This window comes from Myotis brandtii, unplaced genomic scaffold, assembly GCF_000412655.1.
Source record: "Myotis brandtii unplaced genomic scaffold, ASM41265v1 scaffold303, whole genome shotgun sequence".
In the NCBI taxonomy this organism is placed as follows: domain Eukaryota; kingdom Metazoa; phylum Chordata; class Mammalia; order Chiroptera; family Vespertilionidae; genus Myotis; species Myotis brandtii.
In genome coordinates, this window is record NW_005361573.1 from 862300 (window position 1) to 871521 (window position 9222).

Consider the following 9222-nt stretch of genomic DNA (forward strand, 5'->3'; position numbering starts at 1 on the left):
GCGCCAGCAGAGCCCGGCGCGCTCCTCACACGGAGCCACAGCACTGCCTACCGCTTAACTCCTTGCATGCCACCTGGCCCTCCCGCCGCCTCCCGGGTGGCTGGGCAGAGCCAGGGCCAGGCCTGCTGGGGAGCTCTGGCAAGGGCCGCCTCCTCCAAGCCTCAGTTTTACTCTTCTGGAAAATGGGCTGCGGAGACCCATGTCCTAGGGTCGTTTGGAACATTCACCGCGACTATTGTGCCAAATACCAAGATGCCTGGCACTGAGTAAGCACTCAATACAGGCAGAGTCTTCACTGCTGCTGCTGTTGCTGTTCAAGAGGCTTAACTGGGTGACTCACAAATAGTAAACATCCCGATAAAGGGCAGTTTGGTTTCTGGTGTTTTGTTTGTTGTTTTAACAGGCAGTAGGTTTAAGCTGTGTGGCCTCTGGCTGGTCACTTACCCTCTCTGAGCCGGTTTCAGAGGACCCCTTCCGGGCTCTGTGACTTTGGGTATGTTTCAGCATCCCCTCTAGACCTCTGTCTCTTCATCTGTAAAGTGGGAACAATAAATAATGATAGACACGCCCACCTGCAAAGGACCCACAGCAAATCTCTGGGGAAGGGGCCTGTGACAAGATCCACCACTGACTGACAGCCTCCTCAGTGCCACACACTGAGTTATGTAGTTTTAAACACTTGATCTTATTACGTCATCTTAACAACCCAGGGGGAAGTTCCATTTCTCAGATGGGAGAACTGAGGCCCAGAGAGGTTAAGAGGCTCACCCATCGGTTGGCACAGCTAGAAAGTAGCAGAGCTGGGATTTGAACCCTGGGCTTTCTGACTCCAAACCAGTCCCTGTTAAGCTTGGGCTCAAGGAGAGGTTCTAAGGTGGCCATGGGCAGACTAGTCTTTGTTGGGACTAGCCACAAGAATCGGTATCTGCACTTATTTTATTAAAGCACATTGTTTTCCCAACTAATTCTCTACTGAAAGATCATTCAGAAAATGCTGAAAAGTATGAAGGAAAACTAGCGAAGCCAATTCCCACCACCCAGAGATAATGGTTATTAACATCTTCATGTATTTCCTCCCAGTGTTTTTTTTTTTTTACACCTCCATGTAAAAGCTGTTGACACAAAGAGAATCTCCCTAATCCCCCATAGGAATGGGAGTTGGGCTCCCCACGAAGTAAAAGAGCCCCAGGATTGCAATGAAGCAGATGAGACTCAGCTGCTAGGCAAGGTCCTTGGGCTGGTCACTTGTGCCTTCGAGCCTATGCTTCATCATCTATGAAAGGATGAATAATGTCTTCCCTGCCTGCTTGATAGGGCTGTTGGGAAAATGACAGATTAGAAAACACCTTGAGAGTGGCAAAAGCTGTAAAAAAAACATAATGGTGATGTTATAATCATCACTCTCATCATCATAAAAACATGAAAGATCAGAGCATTGCGGCATCGTGTCGTGGTTTGTTCTTCCCACCGTATGGATGTCCAATGGACCCATCACAATTTACTGAAAGAACTATCTTTCCCCCACTGCTCTCATAAAGCATACGCCCCCGTGTGTGGAGGGGCCAGGTCAGGGCTCTCCATTCAGTTCCATTGGTCAAACTGGTTATCTTTGTGCTATCTATTTGGTTATCTTTATCATATGGTCTCAATTGCTACAGTTTTATAATAGTCTTGATATCAATTAAACGTATTCTTTCTCTTTCCCCCTGGAAAATTATTCTTGGCCTTTTGTATTAGCATATACATTGTAGCATATACAGTGTAGCATATACAATTGATCAAGTCCTTTATTCAACAACAACAAAAGACCTATTAGGTTTGGATTGGGATGGTACAGAGTCTACAGGTCAATTTGAGGACACTTGCCATCTTTCTAATATTGAGTTTTTCCATCCCCCTACCTCACACCATACACACAAATTGACCTTGGTTGGGTTGCATATCCATAAAGAAAAACACTGATATATTTCATTACATTAAAATCAGAAGAACCTCTCTTTATTAAAAGACACCATTAAAAAGAGAGTGAAGTCAAACCATAGAAAACAGATGCAGTGTTTTCAACACATATAACAAAATAGGGGCTCCAGTCCAGAATTCTCTCTCACATCATTGTTTCTCTCTCCCATTTTCCCTTCCTCCCTATCCTTAGGTGAGGATTAAAAAGAAAAATTCTGGTAAAAGAAGGGATTTATTACGGTACATAAATGTAGTAAAAAGCATTCTGCAGCAGATTTTAATGGCAGGAAAGTGAAAGAATCTAAATGTCCATCAACAATGGAATAGATGGATCAATTCGAATATATCCTTAAAGGGGAACACTAGGCAGCAGTGAAAATTAATGAACTAGAACTCTATCATGGTGGAGAAAGCTCAAAATTATAGTGTTGAGTCGGGGAAAATAGTTAGCAGCGAAAAGGACATACACAGAACAGTACCACTGAATAAAATTCAAAAACAGGAAAAACAACTCAGTATATTTTTATGAGTACATACATGTATGGTAAAAATATAGAAACATATGTGAGAATGATGAACACCAAATTCAAGAGAGAGGTTACCACTTCTGGGGGAGGGGTCGGAGCAGAGAGGAGTCCAGAGAATTCTAACTTGTGTTTTAAATGTTTCATCTCTAAGACAATTTGGTGGATACGTAGAAGTTATGTTCTCTGCATTTTTTTGTATGCCTGAAATAAAGGAAAAAAACAACTGAGGCAGCAGTTGAGAGTGAAGGCTAGAGTGGCACTGGCCTTATTCCTACCCCTGTTCTGACATTTGCTGGGTGTCTTTAGTAAGGGATTTAACCTCTCTGGGCTCCAGTTTTCTCATCATTACAATGGGGCTAATAAATCTTGGAAGAATGAAATGAAACAATTTGCATAAATTATTTAAAGCAATGTAATCACTCAATGAACGATAGCTATTCTTCTCATAATTAATCATTGACAGCAGTCAATTTCAAATTATTTGAGAACTGGAAACATCTAAAAAGATCCCCCATTTCTAACCTTCTTTACAGATGAAACCCCTGAGGCTGGAGAGGTTGAATAAATGGTGTGAGGTCATGTTGTGGGTAAAGGCAGAATCGAAGATCTGAGGTGTGGAGGGACCCCAGTGGGGAAGGCTGCGCCTCTGCTGCGGAGCTCTTCCCACAAAACCTACTTCCAGGGGCCAATGATGGTCATATGGGGAACATGCTAAGGTTGAGACACAGATCCCAGAGGCAGCCGGGCACCCCTAATGTGGTTGCGCCCTTTATATCCCAACCCTAAAGTATATTTATATCATCACGAAAGAGATCGAGAATAATAAGCCCACCCATTTCTAATTTATATGTTTAAAGTAAAAAGCCTGACGCCTAACACAAACATGCCGCTGTGATCACAAAAACACGCGTGGTGGGTAGAATGCACTATTTGTAATAGCCCCAAACTGGGGACAATTCAAATGTCCATCAATGGAAGAATGGATGGTGTTGGATTCAACAGAATACTACCCAGCAATGGGAACGAAAGAACTACTGCCTCTTGGGTAAATGTCACAAACATAATGTGAACAAAAGAAGCCAGCCCTAAAGATGTTGTCTGCTGCCACTTATAAAAAGTTCCATAACTTCGAAACTAACCAGGCTGCTAGAAGTCAGCACCGTGGTTATGCCTTGGGGCGGGGCGGGGGGGGGGGGTTCTTGCTAGAAGGGCCTTGGGGCTAATAATGTTCCTTTCGTAGACCTGGATGCTGGGGACTTGGGTGTTCTCTGTGAAAATGCATGAGCTGACACTTCTTATTTGTACTCTCAGGGACATGTATTGCACTTCAATTAAAATGTTTTAATGTGAAAATTAGCCAGCTCCAGTCATTTTAACCTTTACTAGTTACCGATGCCTATGGACCGTCATGAATCAAGCCATGTAAGAAAGCGGGTGAATGTAGGCCTCTAAATCAGCATCCTCTCCTAAGCCTTGACCTTGAACATACCTGCTGAAACCAGCTTTCATTTCAGGCTCACTGAAAGGGGGATTGTCCGCCCAGGACCCGGCCAGATGCAGATAAGGGCCATTACTCAGGACATCTGATCCAGAGAGGCGGGCAAACCATCCGACTTATCTGATTTGGCAGTTGCCCAGGATCAAATGACCCAGATAATGGTCAGTCTGCCATGGTGACACCACACATCCCCGCCAAAACACCCAGGAGGTGGACCCTTTCCCCGGGGCCATATTTGTGGGCAGAGAGGAGAGAGGCTCATGCCAGCCTCGTCCGGTCTAATTTCTGCAAGAGGAGCTGGAGGAGCTCATTCAGAGTCTGCAGAGGCCACTGAAAAGTAAGACATCTCCAGGCAGGCTCCTCCTGGTTCTGCACTAAGGCTCTCTCTCCCATGGCCTCCGAAGGACACAGCTGAGCCATTAAACATGCATTTCTTTTATTTTTATTGATTTCAGAGAGGAAGGGAGAGGGAGAGAGAGAGATAGAAACATCAATGAGAATCATTGATCGACTGCCTCCTGCACGCCCCCTACTGGGGATCGAGCCCGCAACCTGAGCATGTGCCCTGACCAGGAATCGAACTGTGACCTCCTGGTTCATAGGTTTACGCTAACCCCTGAGCCACGCCAGCCAGGCAAGCATGCATCTCTTTTAATCTGACAATTCTAGGAAGGAGGTAATATCCTTATTATTGTTATTCCCATGTTGCAGGGGATAAAACTGAGACACAGAAGGGTTAAATGAGTCATGCAAGTGTGAACACCAGAGAGGAGCAGACTCTGCCCGGCTGGAGTGGCTCAGTGGTTGAGCATCGACCCAGGAACCAAGAGGTCACCAGTTCGATTCCCGGTCAGGACACATGCCCAGGTTGCAGGTTTGATCCCCAGTAGGGGGTATGTGGGAAGCAGCCAATGGATGATGTTTCTCTCTCATGGATGTTTCTATCTCTCTGTCCCTCTCCCTTCCTCTCTCTCTAAAAACCAATAAAAACGTATTTTTAAAATAAAGACAGAAAGAAGCAGACTCATTTACTTTTGAACTTATTCTCTTTCTATCATGCCCTCTCCCACCATCCCATCCTCCAGGAACACTGTTCCCATCTGAGACCCCAGCTACTCACCCATCGTGACTCCCAGCAACCCTCATCTCCACGGCATGCCCAATGAGTTCGGGGCCTCTGCAAAGCAGGCACCGAGATGGAATTAGAAGTGCATGGACTCACTGGAGGAAACCCCTGTGGAGGTTAAGGAGAGAGGGAGCAGGATTGAGTAGGCAGAGCCTTCAGACTGGGGTGCGGGCCTAACGCCTGGGAAAGGAGAAAGAGAAGGAAGAAGACTGGGCAGGAAGAGCCTCAGGCTACAGCAGAGTTCTGAGAAAGACCAGTCCCGCAGGGGCCCCAGAGTAGAGACTGTCCATTGGTGGAGTCCCAGCTTGGACAGGGATGGCTCAGGCTGCTAATCTTTAGGAGGTCATGGATCGGTCAGCATGGATCAGTCAGAAGGCAGAGTGAGCATCAGTTGATTTGGTACATTGGTTGTGAGCAGGGGAGCAGGGCCTCTTAAGAGCAGCCATTAGAACTATTATCGCATGGTTATCTTCCCCTCTGGACTGCAAGCTGCACAAGGGCAGGAATCAGCCCGTGCAGACAGCAGGTCTGGAATGGAGTGGATGCTCAACCATATTGGTGGTCTGACAAACTCCCCTGGCCAAGCCCCTCAGAGTTCACTGACTGCCATACATTTCCTGAGGCTGTTCCCTGCAGTGTATTTTAGCAACAAGGAGGGGGTGGGGGTGGGGATTAGCTCTTCTGATCTGTGTGACCTTAGGCAAGTCATCTCACCTCTGTGAGCTTTTGCTAACTCATCTGTAGAATAGGGACAATAACTACCCATTAGATACTATGTCTGTTTTAAAGACCAAGTGAGATATGCTATCACAGTACTTTATCATTATTACTAGAGGCCCGGTACATGAATTCGAATTCTTGCACGGGTGGAATCTGGCTGGCCCGCCCTGATGGGGGCTGAATGGGCCGGCAAGGGGGAGGGGCCACGGGAGGTCGGCCGGCCAGCCCCGCCCCCAATCCGGGTAGGGAGGGGGACAATCTGGGGCAGGGCCGGCCAGGGGGAGGGGCTGTGGGAGGTTGGGGGGCGGCCAACTGGGGCCTGATTGGGCTGGTTGGTTGGCTGCTGCAGTGCACATTATAGCAACTGGTCATTCCCATCATTCCGTCATTCAGGTCACTGGGCTTTTATATATATAGATGACATCAGCAGACTTATGTATAGACAGTTTACTTTTAGTGTTTGTGATGATTTAAATAAACTCTAGGGCCCTAGCACCTGAAGCATGAACACTATCTCAAAGTATATCATTACTTCATGGAAAAATCCTATTCAACATACACTGACACACCTGTCATAGAGAAGAAGAGTACTAAGCACTGACTATCTCATATCATTTATGGTGCGTTCAGTTACCTGTACCCCAAGACTGCTCTTGAAGCCAGGATCCATGCCTTTCTTGTCTGTATTGTTAGCACTTAGCAGGGGGCTTAGGCATCACAGGGACCAATACATGCACATTCCTGATCCCAAACTGGAGACACGGTCACGTGACCATGTACCACATGCATTAGGTGACTTAATCCTCCAACAGCCCCATGTGGATGATACTGTACCCATCTTCTGAATGGAGAAACTGAGGCCTACCGAGGTGAAGTGCAGCTGGCCTGAACTTGCGAACTTGCAGTTCCAGGCCTGGTTCGTCCTGGCTCCGCGCTGGGGTTTTTCCACTGGGACATGTGGCTTTCAGGACTGCCAAACAGGTCAATCCCAGGTGCAGTCTAAAATGCAGGACGATGCCCTCAATTCTCCCTGGAGACTCCAGCCTGGCCTCAGGGAAATGCTCTTGGAAACCAGCCTCTTCTGGCACATTCCAATTTAGACACATGAGTCTCCGGGGAGAAGCAGGGAAGGACCATGGGCATGTGAGCTGGAGGATTTTTACCTTGGAGTTAAGGAGACGTCAGCCTGACCTGGTTACAGAGCTGCTCCAGGTAGCTTCGGTAATTTGAATATCATTTTCCCTCCATGTCTTCACTGTTCAAACTTTTCACATGCAAGTACACTCAGGTGCAAGAGTCCATTCGTAACAACAGCACCACCCCTGGCTCTTACTATGTGCAGGTCTGGGGTTTACTGGTCTGGGGCCATCACATACATCCATGCTAGCCTTGCAATCTCACAACTGCCATGTACATGGACAGGTATTCCTGCCCCCATTTTCCAGATGGGGAAATTGAGGCTCCAGGAAATAAGGTAACCTGCCCAAGGTCACAGAGCTGGGAAGTGGCAGAGCTGAGACCAGGATCCAATATGATTGAGGTCTGCACGCGAGACAGGGAGAGAGGACACCAGCAGCCAGAACAGAGCTTGGTGTTCCACCGCCCACCCTGGAGGCAGCAGTTCCTTAAAGACATATGGGGACAGCCTTCGTCCTTGGCACCCTGCCTCCCATCACCAGCTTGTCCATCCTCCAAACCCAGACACAGCAATCTTAGAGCACACACAGCTCTGACGACACCACCCCTCTGCGTAAGACCTCCAAATGGCTTCCCATTTCCCACTGCCGACAGCCCAAGCTCCTTCAGTCAGCACTCAAGGCCTCCTGCAGTCTGGCCTCAAGTCCACTTCCTGCTCCCTTGTCCACCACTCCTGTCCACGCCCCTGAGGGGACTCTGCATTCCTCCCCCACAGGCAGTGTTCGGGCCACACCCTGCCTTTGCCTATGCTGTGTCTCCTCCTTGGAACGCTCTTTCCTTCCTTCCACGTCTCAGTCCAACAAACTCCTGCTCAGTTTTCAATATCCAATGGTGCCTGCCCATGGATGCCTTGGTTTCCAGAACCCCATGGCCTCACTTACATGGCGCCAGGGAGAGTAGAGGAAAACCGATTTGGCCAAGGGAATCTTATTCTCATGCCTTTAGACATCATCAGAGAAGGCAATTTCCTATCTTCTGTCTAGTTCAAAGAAATACGTTTCAACAACTATTTACAGAAGCTGGAAACCCTCACTCCACCCCTCTCCCCACACTTACTGTTCTATTGGCCTAGAAGAGGATACCCCATCTTTGTGAGAACTGCTTCTCCTCACTCCAACCTGGTGTGTCTAGAGGAAGACATCCCTGACTGTGGAGGGGCATCCTTGAGTCCAGCTGGGCCAGTAGAATCTATTGCTTCTGCCACAGTGATTGGTCAAGGAATTAGCACATGACCCAGGACTAGCCAATCAGAGAACTTCCCTGGGAAACAACCCTATTTCATGTGATTCTAGGTTTAGAGGCCCAGAGCTACCTATGATACTGGCTTGGATCCAGTGAGCATGACTAGCTTGAGGGAATGAATCAACATGCATGCAGACAAAAGGCTAGAGAAAAAGTTTGTTGTTGAATTAGTTTCTGGCTCCAATCCTCCCCTGATCTTTACGCAATTGCATTATAAGAGCCAATAAGGTATTTGGTAGGTTCAAGTTCAAAGTAGGATTTGGTCACTTATAACCATTCGGTTCTAATAAACATGGTTTAAAACTCCTTCTCCAATTGTATTATGTCATTATGTGGTCCATAAATATTTATTAAGAACCAGATATGAACCGGGCACTCTGCTAAGGGATGGGGAGTTGAGAGTGAGATAAAAATATGGTCCCTGCCCACACAGAGCTCACTGTCTAGAGCTGTGCTGTCCAATGCAATAGCTGCTAGCCACATGTGGCTATTTGATTTTAAAATAATTAAAATGAAGTAAAATCAAAAATTCAGTTCTTCGGTTTCACTTTCCACATTTCAAGTACCCAACAGCCATGTATGTCTCTGGTGGCTACCGAATTGGGCAGCACAGATACAGAACGTTGCCATCCGCACAGAATATTCTATTGGACCGCGATAGAATGGTTTAGAACACGGTGCTGTTCCTAAAACCAGCAGCAACAGCCTCATCTGGGGTTTTGTTGGAAATGCATAATCTCAAGTTCCATTACCTACTGAGTCGGAATCTGCACTCAACAAGATTATTGTGGCTTTGTTGAATGAAGATTTTAAATTGGAGGGGGGGTGGGGATGAATGCTAAAACACAGTTAAACAAAAGGCTGCAAGGAAAATAGAGAATTTTATCACTCACAAGTCCCACCGGGCGTACCAGCTGACTCAAGGGGCCAAGTGGGGGGGGGGGGGGCAAGGG

At 47.2% G+C, this 9222-nt stretch overlaps 1 long non-coding RNA gene across 1 annotated transcript in view; it reads right to left on the reverse strand.

Annotated features, from left to right (window-relative positions):
- Positions 1–9: 9 nt before the first annotated feature.
- Positions 10–9222, reverse strand: part of LOC106726682 — a 12262-nt gene continuing 3049 nt past the window's right edge. The window contains exons 2-3 of the long non-coding RNA XR_001362750.1: positions 5105–5218; positions 10–532 (exon numbers count right to left, since the gene is read on the reverse strand). This is a non-coding gene — a long non-coding RNA (uncharacterized LOC106726682). The remainder of the gene's footprint in view (positions 533–5104; positions 5219–9222) is intronic.